Source organism: Miscanthus floridulus, chromosome 1, assembly GCF_019320115.1.
Source record: "Miscanthus floridulus cultivar M001 chromosome 1, ASM1932011v1, whole genome shotgun sequence".
Taxonomy (NCBI): Eukaryota; Viridiplantae; Streptophyta; class Magnoliopsida; order Poales; family Poaceae; genus Miscanthus; species Miscanthus floridulus.
Window position 1 is genome coordinate 145,334,210 of NC_089580.1, and position 10,219 is coordinate 145,344,428.

Sequence of the window (10,219 nt, forward strand, 5' to 3'; positions counted from 1 at the left end):
CCAGATCATGGTTGCCTTGCTCCTCGCGTTGGTCGCTGAGGCGGTCGTGCATCGAGGGGGCCTTGTTAGTTGTCGGTGCCCGAGCAGGCTCGGGACGAACTGAGGCATCTCTATCCTGCCAAGGCGGTGCCATGGGTAGTTCCAAAGCGCCCCCACACCGTCGAGAGGTAGAGGGCTTGAGCATCGTCTGGAGTAGCATCGCCGCTGCCACCATGTTCTGGCTGGCGCAATTGAAGATGGGGGGTTTCTCGCCCCCTTCGTCGTTGTTGATGCGGTGGTTGGCATTGCGAGCCCTCCACCGGGTTGCTCTGTCATCACCGTGACCCTGTTGCTCTTACTCGAGAGCGTCTCGGAGCTGCTGCAGGAGGAGTTGCTCTTGCTCGACCTTGGCCTGAAGCTCACGGAGCTGCTCCAGGCCTAGGCGTCGAAGTTCCTCAGGGGCGGGGCTCTCATTCCACGCTGCAAGGGGCTCTATGTGGAGCTATGGTGTCACCTACCCCCTCATGGGGCGGGAAGCGACTGCCTACCCCTTCGTCCTCATCGCACGCCCTCGGCATCTCGGGCTCGACGTTGAAGTACTCACGAGTGGGATCGTAAGTGCCTTCATCATCGGAGTCAGAGTAGCCAAAGTAGTAGTCGCTTGTGGCCATGAAGCGGCGCATGGCTTTAGGGTCGCGAAGCCCAGAGAAGTCCACTCTGGCCCACGCCTCGTCCTCCTCCGAGGAGTCAGCGTGGGTGTGGGTCGAGGTTGTGGTGATGAGGTCGAGAGCAAAACATTGGTAGGTGGTGGCGGCATTGCTCAACCCAAAGGGGTACGGGGATGGTGCCATCGCCGGGCTCCGCTCCGCCGAAGTCAATTCCTCTGGAGGTGGCAGGGCAGAGCTTGATGATGGGGCATCGCCGTGTGCCACCGGCGTCTTTCCCTTGCCCAGGCTTAAGCTAGACAGGTCCCTAACCAGGGATTCTGTACCAGCAGCCGAGCATGGGATACCGGTGGGGCGCGCGCGCGGCGCCCTGAGCTTGAATGGTGTCAGGTGGTCCCACCCGCGTTGTGCCTAGTGAGCACGACCAGAGCAGTGGCCCGAGCACCGCCTGCACCTAGGCTGTTGGTGTGTGATGTCGTCGTCGGTCGATGGGGCTTCCGATGGGAGGGGCACCATATCGTACTCATATCGCACGGGGTCTACCATCTGGAACTTGTTGGGATGATTAAGCTGACATGTAGTAGCCCCCCTACCTGGCGCGCAAACTGTCGGTGTTTTGGACTCGGGGGGTCCTCAACCAACTAGTGAAAATGTACTGCATGTCCCTAACCCCGGATGGTGATGCAAAGATACACAAGGTTTATACTGGTTCAGGCAATAGGTGCCCTACGTCCAGTCTGAGAGAGCGATCTTGTGTTCCTTGCACCGAGGTGCTTGTAGTAGGGGTTTATAAGTAGGGCGAGAGAGGGAGCTAGTCCTAGGTCTCTACATGGAGCGGCGTGGGTTGCTTGAGATGTTGATCTCTTGCGATGAGAAGGAGTGTGAGTTACAGGGCGTTGCGTTGTTTTCTCGTGTATCTGTGAGTCTGTCCGTCTGTGCGTGTGAGCGTGTGAGCGTGAGTTCGCTTGTCTCCATGTGTGTCTCCCTAGAAGCGGCCCCGGTCACTCCCTTTTATAATCGAAGGGAGGCACAGGGGTGTTACATGTGTTCGCTACGTGGCATTTTGTGAGCGGAGGCGGTGTGTCCGAGCCCTGCAGCTCGTCACTATGGCGACATGGTCGATGGAGCGGTCTTGTCCTAGGTGTACTAGAGCGACGCGCTGGTCTTTGTTCATTGATTCCGAGGCTACAGGGACCCGAACATGACTCTCCACGCCGCGCTATCCTCAGAGCAGGGGTTAGGTAGCACAGTGTAGCATGGGCGTCAGTCGTGGGTGCAGTGCCGAGCACAGCGGCCGGTAACCCGTGCCTCGTCCTGTCCCAGACGGCATGGCATCGATGTGACTCATGTCTCGTCGGCCACTCCGCTGTGTCGAGCCGTCGTTTGGCTGATATCGCGGGAGTGGTTGAACGCGTTAGTTGGACGTGATGTCCTATTAGAGGAGTCGGTCAAGGCGGAGGCGACGGGGTTGTTGCTGAGCCGGCCTCAAGCGAGGCAGAGAATCGGTACTTCATCCGAGGCCTTACGGGCGGGGCCTCGAGTGAGGCGGAGAATCGGTATCTCGTCCGAGGCCTTACGTGCGGGGCCTCGAGCGATGCGGAGAATCAGCACCTCGTTCGAGGCCTTACGTGCGGAGCCTCGGGCGAGTCGGGGGTACTGTTCAAGGTGGGCCAGGCGGTCCAGCCGAGTCTCGGATAAGGTGGGGGTTTGCCAGTAGTTGTCTCTTGGCTTCGATTTTTACAGGGTTCTAAGCGATTTTTTCGGTTCTTGCTTAGGGGACCCCTTTTTATGGTACCCGACAACTAGTACAGAAAAGATTTTTAGAAATGCCTCCCTTTTCTATCAAAGACGGTTAAACTAGCACGCCGCCTCTAGCGTCACCGGGAGCACGTAGCTCCATCACCGTCGCTGAAAATCCATTTTCATGGGCGGTTCCATTAAGAAATCCGCCTCTAAAAATGTATTCATTTTTAGGGGTGGTTCCGTTAGGAGAACCGCCTCTGAAAATGCTATTTTCAAGGACGGTTGCTTATGTCAACCGTCTCTGAAAATAAGTGATTATCAGAAGTCAACCGTCCTTAAAAATAGCTGCAACACAAATGAATTCATATCTTTTTAAAATAAAGTTAGATGAAGACAAAATTTATATCAAAATTGTAGAGCTCGACGAGATTTAAAACTTTGTAGTTGATAATTTTTTTGTTTGAGATCATTTAGGGTTCCAAATATATAAATTAAGTCTCAGATTTTTTATTTTAAATTTTTTAATTTTCCAAATGACCTTGGATGTAGAAATGTCCTATATGAAAGTTTTAGTGCTCGAAGAGATCTAAAACTTTGTAAGTGAAAATTTTCCCATTTAAGATCGTTTAATAGTCCAAATATTGATTACAAGATTTATATGTATTAGTACAAATGGATATCATTGTATTGCTCAACGCAAGTGATCGTGTGATGCAGTGGTAGTGGACGGAGAGTGAGAGGTTGCGACTTCGAATCCTAAGTTGCCACTAGTGGCGAAAATTAAATTCTACGAGTGGTTGGTTGGGCCTCTAGCCACACTAAATATTTTTTCTTATTTTTATTAGACTCTATATGATTTAAAAAAAATCTAAAAATTATTTTTAGGGACGGTTGACTTAAGTCAACCGCCTCTTAAAATCGATTTTTAGGGGCGGGTTGTCCTAAGAGAACCGCCTCTAAAAATCACTTATTTTTACCATCAGTGGCATTGTAGCGGTTTTTAAACCGCCTTTGAAAACCCGATTTTAACCGCCTCTAAAAATCTTTTGTGTACTATGGTATAAATTCGAACAGAGGGAGTAATACAAAGGAAAATCACAATAGTGTTATGAAAATACCTTTATTTGCATAATAAAACTCACCTATCGTTGAGTTGTGATGCTAAAAGCATGCAAAGTGCATCTTCCTGATTTTTTTAGTATCGGTGAATGACCACCGTAGTGAGGCCTAACCTCACTCCTTTAGATGTACCCGCAGATCCTCCATCCGTCATGCAAGGTCCAATGATCCGGGCTCGAATGCGTCAACTCAATTTAGAGGTGAGCTCGTTCTTAAGCGATCCTTTTCATACTTTTGAAATAGACTACTACCTAATAATATTATCTTGCTTAGGAACATTGGAGAGGGTCATGAGGGACTTAGGGGACGTGGTGGAGGCGATGATGACCAGCAAGGACGTCCAACAGAAATCAGAGGTCCGATCCAACATGATTTCGAGTCTGCCTCGGCCTCCAGGACTAGTTTGCCTTAAACTGGTCACCCAGGACGCATCCGGACTCCGTTTTCAACGATCAACATATGGTTGGAAAGCTAATTTGATAAGGAAATCAATTCAAGTGGTCTCACATCAAAAGCCCTTCAGAATCAACGGAAATCGTCGAAACAAGTCAGCGTCCAGAATCTGTCAGGGTGCTGCGACACCGTCTTTTGGTCCGTTGGACCGTGTATCGTGTTTGGGCCCATTAGGGGGTGTCTAGGGTAGGTGACGACCCTAAGACCTTTATAATCATATGCCACCACCAACATTAGGTTTTGGGTTTTGCTTAGATTAATCTGTCAAGAACAGTTTCACCGTTCATCGGTTTGTGAGACCCCAACTTCGTGAGATTAATCATTCATCTGCAATTTTGTTGTTGTCTTTCTTGTTCTTGCTTGTGTTCTTCGTTGCGCAGGCAGGGATTAGCCTTCTTGGCGAGGTCAACTGGATCCGTGTCTCGGTTGATAACCAGAGGAGTTGTGGCGCTAAGATTGTAGGGTTCAATCTTTCGATCTGAAGCCAGATCGATGTGTCATTCTCCGCCACAACGATAGTTACCTCTATCTGACGGAAAATCGGGATCCCCGTTCCCATTAAGTGGTAATCAGAGCTAAGGTATACCATCAGGTTCACATTTATCCCCTAGTTTTGAGTATTTCGCATTCGTCCCATAGTCCAGTACCATACTTATTTTTTTTCTGTCCTAGAACCTTCCGCGCCATAGCCTTTGCATATTTCAATTTCAGAGTCCGTCGTGTTGAGTTTGTGTCCTGGTCGAGGTCTTGTTGCTGGTTAGGTTGTGTTAGAGTTCAGTTCGTGTGTTTTTCCCCATCATTTCCATCAAATCTTTGCTATCGTGACCAATTTTACGCACATTATTCCCGTCTTGTCCTCTAATTCGGAGCCAATTCTTAAAACTGGTCTAGTTTTCGCATACGAACTCAAATTTTGATGTTCCATATATCAAAATTGATCAAAACAAATTTCAGATCCGTCCATCCCCGCTCTATCAGGGTCAGAGAATTTTATTTTGGTCAAAAATTGGTCACAAGATCCTCTTTTTGTGGTCACAAGCTTTTTGTCGTTTTTGAACACGTCTTCTGAAATTTCCTTAGGCCACGTCTTTCACTTGTTTAGGCTCATATTTTCTATGGTTACTTCTTTTGTGCTCCTAAGTGAAGGAAAATATCAAAAAAAGAAAAAGAAAAAGTCAAAATTTTCTAAAAATCAACGATAGCCCAAAAAATAGAAAAAAGAGAGGGGCAAAAGAGTAACAATATCTAGAGGAGCACATAGAGAAGGCCAAAGTGAGCTGTGTTAGCGTGTGTTGTCTGGTTTCTTATTTGTGTTGCTGTTGCTATCCACCATACTTGTTTTTCACACACCTATCACCTTGCTATCCACCATACTTACTTGTCACACACCTGGTACTTGAAACATTTTAAATCAGCAACGAGAATAAGTACTTTGGACTATAATTTAGCATTACTTTCTGTTACTAACTTATGTGCCAAATATATATATTATTCTTTGTGTGCCTTCCAAGCTCCACAAACTCTTCAGATCAGTACAGAAAAAGGGCCTTGCAATCTTGGTACCACTGCCTCACAGGTATCACGAATCAGTCGCCGGTTGTACCACCCACTGCTTGTATTGGTAAGAACTTTATAAGAGCTTGGTAAGACGCTTCCACTTGCTGTGAAAAGTGACACCACTGCAACTGCAACCACGTAGTCATTTGGTAGGGATAACTTTCACCATTTGTTCCTGTTTTTGTGTTTATAATAGCAGGAGATGACTAGACTAGAGATAACAATCCTAAGGGTTTCAATGAGTGTGTCAGCCAAGAGCAACTGCAAGCTGTTGTAGAGGATGCCCAAAAAGGTTGAATGAGGCTATCAGGAAGGCCATCACTGATGTACTCATTGAACTCAACATTGGCAACAGCATGGAGAGATTGGACAAACGAATTTCCACGCTAACCGACAAGGTTACTGAGTTGGAAACCTTTGTGGCGAGCAATAACGACGTCTCCAGCACAACACCGATGGTCTCTTGCCAGAAGACATGGTGCATGATGCCAGTGGGAACATAGATCGAGCAGCCTTTCAACAAGCAAGATTACGACGACGTCTTCGCCGCAACACGACAGGTATGGGTGGTGTCCACCACCATCAAGGTAATAATCACCGTGTGCCCGATGATCCTTATGCTAAGATTAAGTTCACAATACCATCTTTTTTGGGTCATTATGATGTTGAGGGATATCTTGATTGGGAGATGATAGTAGAACAAAAGTTTAGCGACCATCTTGTGCCTGAGCATCATAGAGTTTGACAAGCTACTAGTGAGTTTAAGGATTTTGCCATTATTTGTTGGAATGGGCTAGCTGCACAGGATGCTTTACTTGGTTCATGGGAAGAACTTAAGGTAGCTATATGTGATCGCTTTGTACCTCCTTCTTATCATAGAGACTTGCGTAAGAAATTGATGCGTTGTAGTGTTGTCGAGGGGAACGAAGATTCTATTTGTTGTTTTTATTCGAGTTTGAGGCGCGAGATTCAGGACATTATTGATTATAAAGAATTTAACACTATCAACCAGTTGTTTTAGTTTGCTATGCTTACAGAAAAGGAATTGCAGGGGCATGAACAGCAGAGCAAGAGCAAGGTTAGCACCCACATACATGCCACGCTCGGCACCATCTTCGGGGCTGACCAAGCCAACCACTTTTCGGGCACCTCCACCAGCGAGCAAGCGACCAACAGCCTCTGGAGTTATCGCTACACCTAAGGCACCTCCCGCACGACCTTTAGATTTAGGTAAAAATTCTTTGCAGGTGCCTACCAAGAGTGCCTCATCCATTGCATCGACGGGACGCACTTCGGGCATTCAGTGCCACCGCTGCCATGGTATTGGCCATGTGCAGAAGGACTGCCCAAGTCAGCGGGCATATATTGCTACAGAAGATGGTTACATCAGCACCTCTGACATTGAGGATGAAGAAGACCAAGATGCAGATGAGGAGGACGGCGAAGTCCTTGGTGACGAGGCCTCAGTGGCCTATAGAAGCATCATTATACAGCGGGTGCTCAGCTCACAAGTCCAGCAACCTGAAAAGCTACAACGCCATAACTTATTCTAGATTTTCTTCATCATCAGCAACCGTTGAGCACGTGTTATTATTGATGGAGGTAGCTGTAATAATTTGGTGAGTTCTGAATTAGTCAAGAAGCTTAGCTTGACCACACGCCCACATCCACGTCCATACCATATTCAGTGGCTAAATGATTCTAGAAAAGCAAAGGTAACATAAACTTGCAGAGTTTCATTTTCCATTGGTTCTTATGTTGATTGTGATGTGGTACCTATGCAAGCCTGTTCACTCTTATTGGGTCGTCCTTGGGAACATGATAATGATGCTACACACCATGGTAGAAGTAATAAATACACCTTTGAACATAAAGAAAAGAAAATTACTTTGATACCTTTGACCCCTGCTCAAATTGTATAAGCTGATAGAGAACGCGTTGCTAGTTCGAATAATGTTCAATCTGAAAATCAGCAAGTAGCTAATTCTATCCTCCCACCTAAAAAGGATAAGTCTACATCTAATTCTAAGACCGAGGGAATTAAATTGAAGGATGGTGTTATGCTTGCAATAAAATGTGACTTTGCTGAAATTTCTGATGATGATATTTGCTATGCTTTGGTATGCAAACGAGCTATGTTTTCCCTTGATGATTTTGTTAGCTCAGTGCCTCCTGCTGTCACTAACCTTTTGCAGGAGTATGAGGATATTTTTCTAGCTGAGATACCCCGAGGCTGCCACCTATGAGAGGGATAGATCATCAAATCAATTTGATTCTAGAAGCAAATCTTGCCCAATCGAGCTGCCTATCGAACCAATCCTGAAGAGACTAAGGAAATTCAGCGGCAGGTCCAAGACCTTTTGGACCACGGGTATGTATGTGAAAGCCTTAGTCCTTGTGCTGTTCTTGTTCTTTTGGTTCCTAAGAAAGATAAAACTTGGCGTATATGTGTTGATTGTAGAGCCATCAATAATATTACTATTCGGTACCGTCATCCTATTCCTAGGCTAGACGATATACTTGATGAGTTGTGTGGTTCTATAATTTTCACCAAGATTGACTTGCGAAGTGCCTACCACCAAATTAGAATAAAACTTGATGATGAATGAAAAACTGCGTTTAAAACCAAATTCGGGTCGTATGAGTGGTTAGTAATGCCTTTTGGTTTGACAAATGCACCTAGCACTTTTATGCGCTTAATGAATGAGGTTTTAAGAGCTTTTATTTGTCGTTTTATGGTAGTTTACTTTGATGATATATTGATTTACAAGTCTTTTGATGAACATATAGATCACTTACGTGTTGCTTTTAATGCTTTACATGATGCACGTTTATTTGGTAACCTTGAGAAGTGCATCTTTTGCACGGATCGATTTTCGTTTCTTGGCTATGTTGTAACTCCATAGGGAATTGAGGTGGACGAGATGAAAATTGAAGCCATAAAGAGCTGGCCGGTTCCCCAAACCGTCACATAGGTGAGGAGTTTTCTTGGTCTTGCAGGATTCTACCGCCGCTTTGTCAAAGATTTCAGCACCTTTGCTGCCCCGTTGCATGAGTTGACGAAGAAAGGGGTGGTGTTCCATTGGAGAAAGGCATATGAGGAGTCCTTTGACACTTTGAAGGACAAGCTCACACACACACCATTGCTGTAACTTCTAAATTTTGGTAAGACTTTTGAGCTAGAATATGATGCTAGTGGAGTTGGCATTGGGGGTGTTTTGATGCAAGATGGTAAACCCATTGCTTACTTTAGTAAAAAATTGCATGGTACTGTTCTGAATTATTCCACTATGATAAGGAATTGTATGCACTTGTTCGTTTATTAGAGACGTGGCATCATTATTTGTGGCCTAAAGAATTTGTTATTCATTCTGATCATGAATCACTTAAGTATCTTCGCTCTCAACATAATCTGAATCGTAGGCATGCTAAATGGGTTGAATAGGCATGCTAACACAAGAAAGAGAAGGATAATATGATTGCTCATGTTTTGTCTAGACGATATACATTGCTGTCCCAACTTAATTGTCGGATTTTTGGGCTTGAATCAATAAAAGAACAATATGCGCTTGATCCTGATTTTAAGGACGTGTTGCTAAATTATAGAGAGGGACGTACATCGAATAAGTTTATGATCAATGATGGGTTTTTGTTTAGAGCTAACCGCCTATGCATTCCAGTTGGCTCCGTTCGTCTTTTGTTGTTGCAGGAGGCACATGGAGGCGGATTGATGGGATATTTTATTCCTTGTCATAAGAGCGACGATGTTGTTCATATTGCTGACCTTTTCTTTTAAGAAATCGTTCGCTTGCATGGTATGCCTTCTACTATTGTTTCAGATCGCGATACAAAATTCTTGAGTCATTTTTGGCGCACTTTATGGAATAAATTGGGGACCAAGCTGCTGTTTTCTACAACATGTCATCCCCAAACTGATGGGCAAACGGAGGTAGTGAATCGAACATTGTCCACCATGTTGAGAGCAATTTTGAAGCGCAATTTGAAAATATGGGAAGAGTGTTTACCGCATGTAGAGTTTGCATATAACAGGGCAGAACATTCCATCACCAAGGTAAGTCCTTTTCAGATAGTGTATGGTTTTAACCCTCGCGCTCCTATAGATCTTTTGCCTTTACCTACCACTGAAAAAACACGTAGTGATGCTAGAGAGCGTGCTGATTTCATTCGTAGGTTGCACGAAATAATTAAAGCAAATATTGAAAGAATGAATAAAAAGTATACAATTTCTGGTAGTAAAGGTAGAAAAGAAATTAAACTTGAACCGGGTGATTTGGTTTGGTTACATTTGAGAAAAGATAGATTTCCTGAACTGCGTAAGTCTAAATTAATGCCAAGAGCAGCTGGTCCTTATAAGATAATTGAGAAAATAAATGATAATGCCTACAAACTTGAGTTGCCACCCAAGTTCGGGGTTAGTCCCACCTTTAACATTATAGATCTGAAGCCTTATTTGGGAGAAGAAGATGAGCTTGAGTCAAGGACGACTCAATTTCAAGAGGGGGAGGATGATGAGGACATCACTCCTTCAGATGTACCCATTGATCCTCCAACCGTCATGCAAGGTCCAATGACCCAGGCTCGAATGCGTCAACTCAATTTAGAGGTGAGCTCGTTCTTAAGCGATCCTTTTCATACTTTTGAGAATAGACTACTACCTAATGATATTATCTTGCTTAGGAACA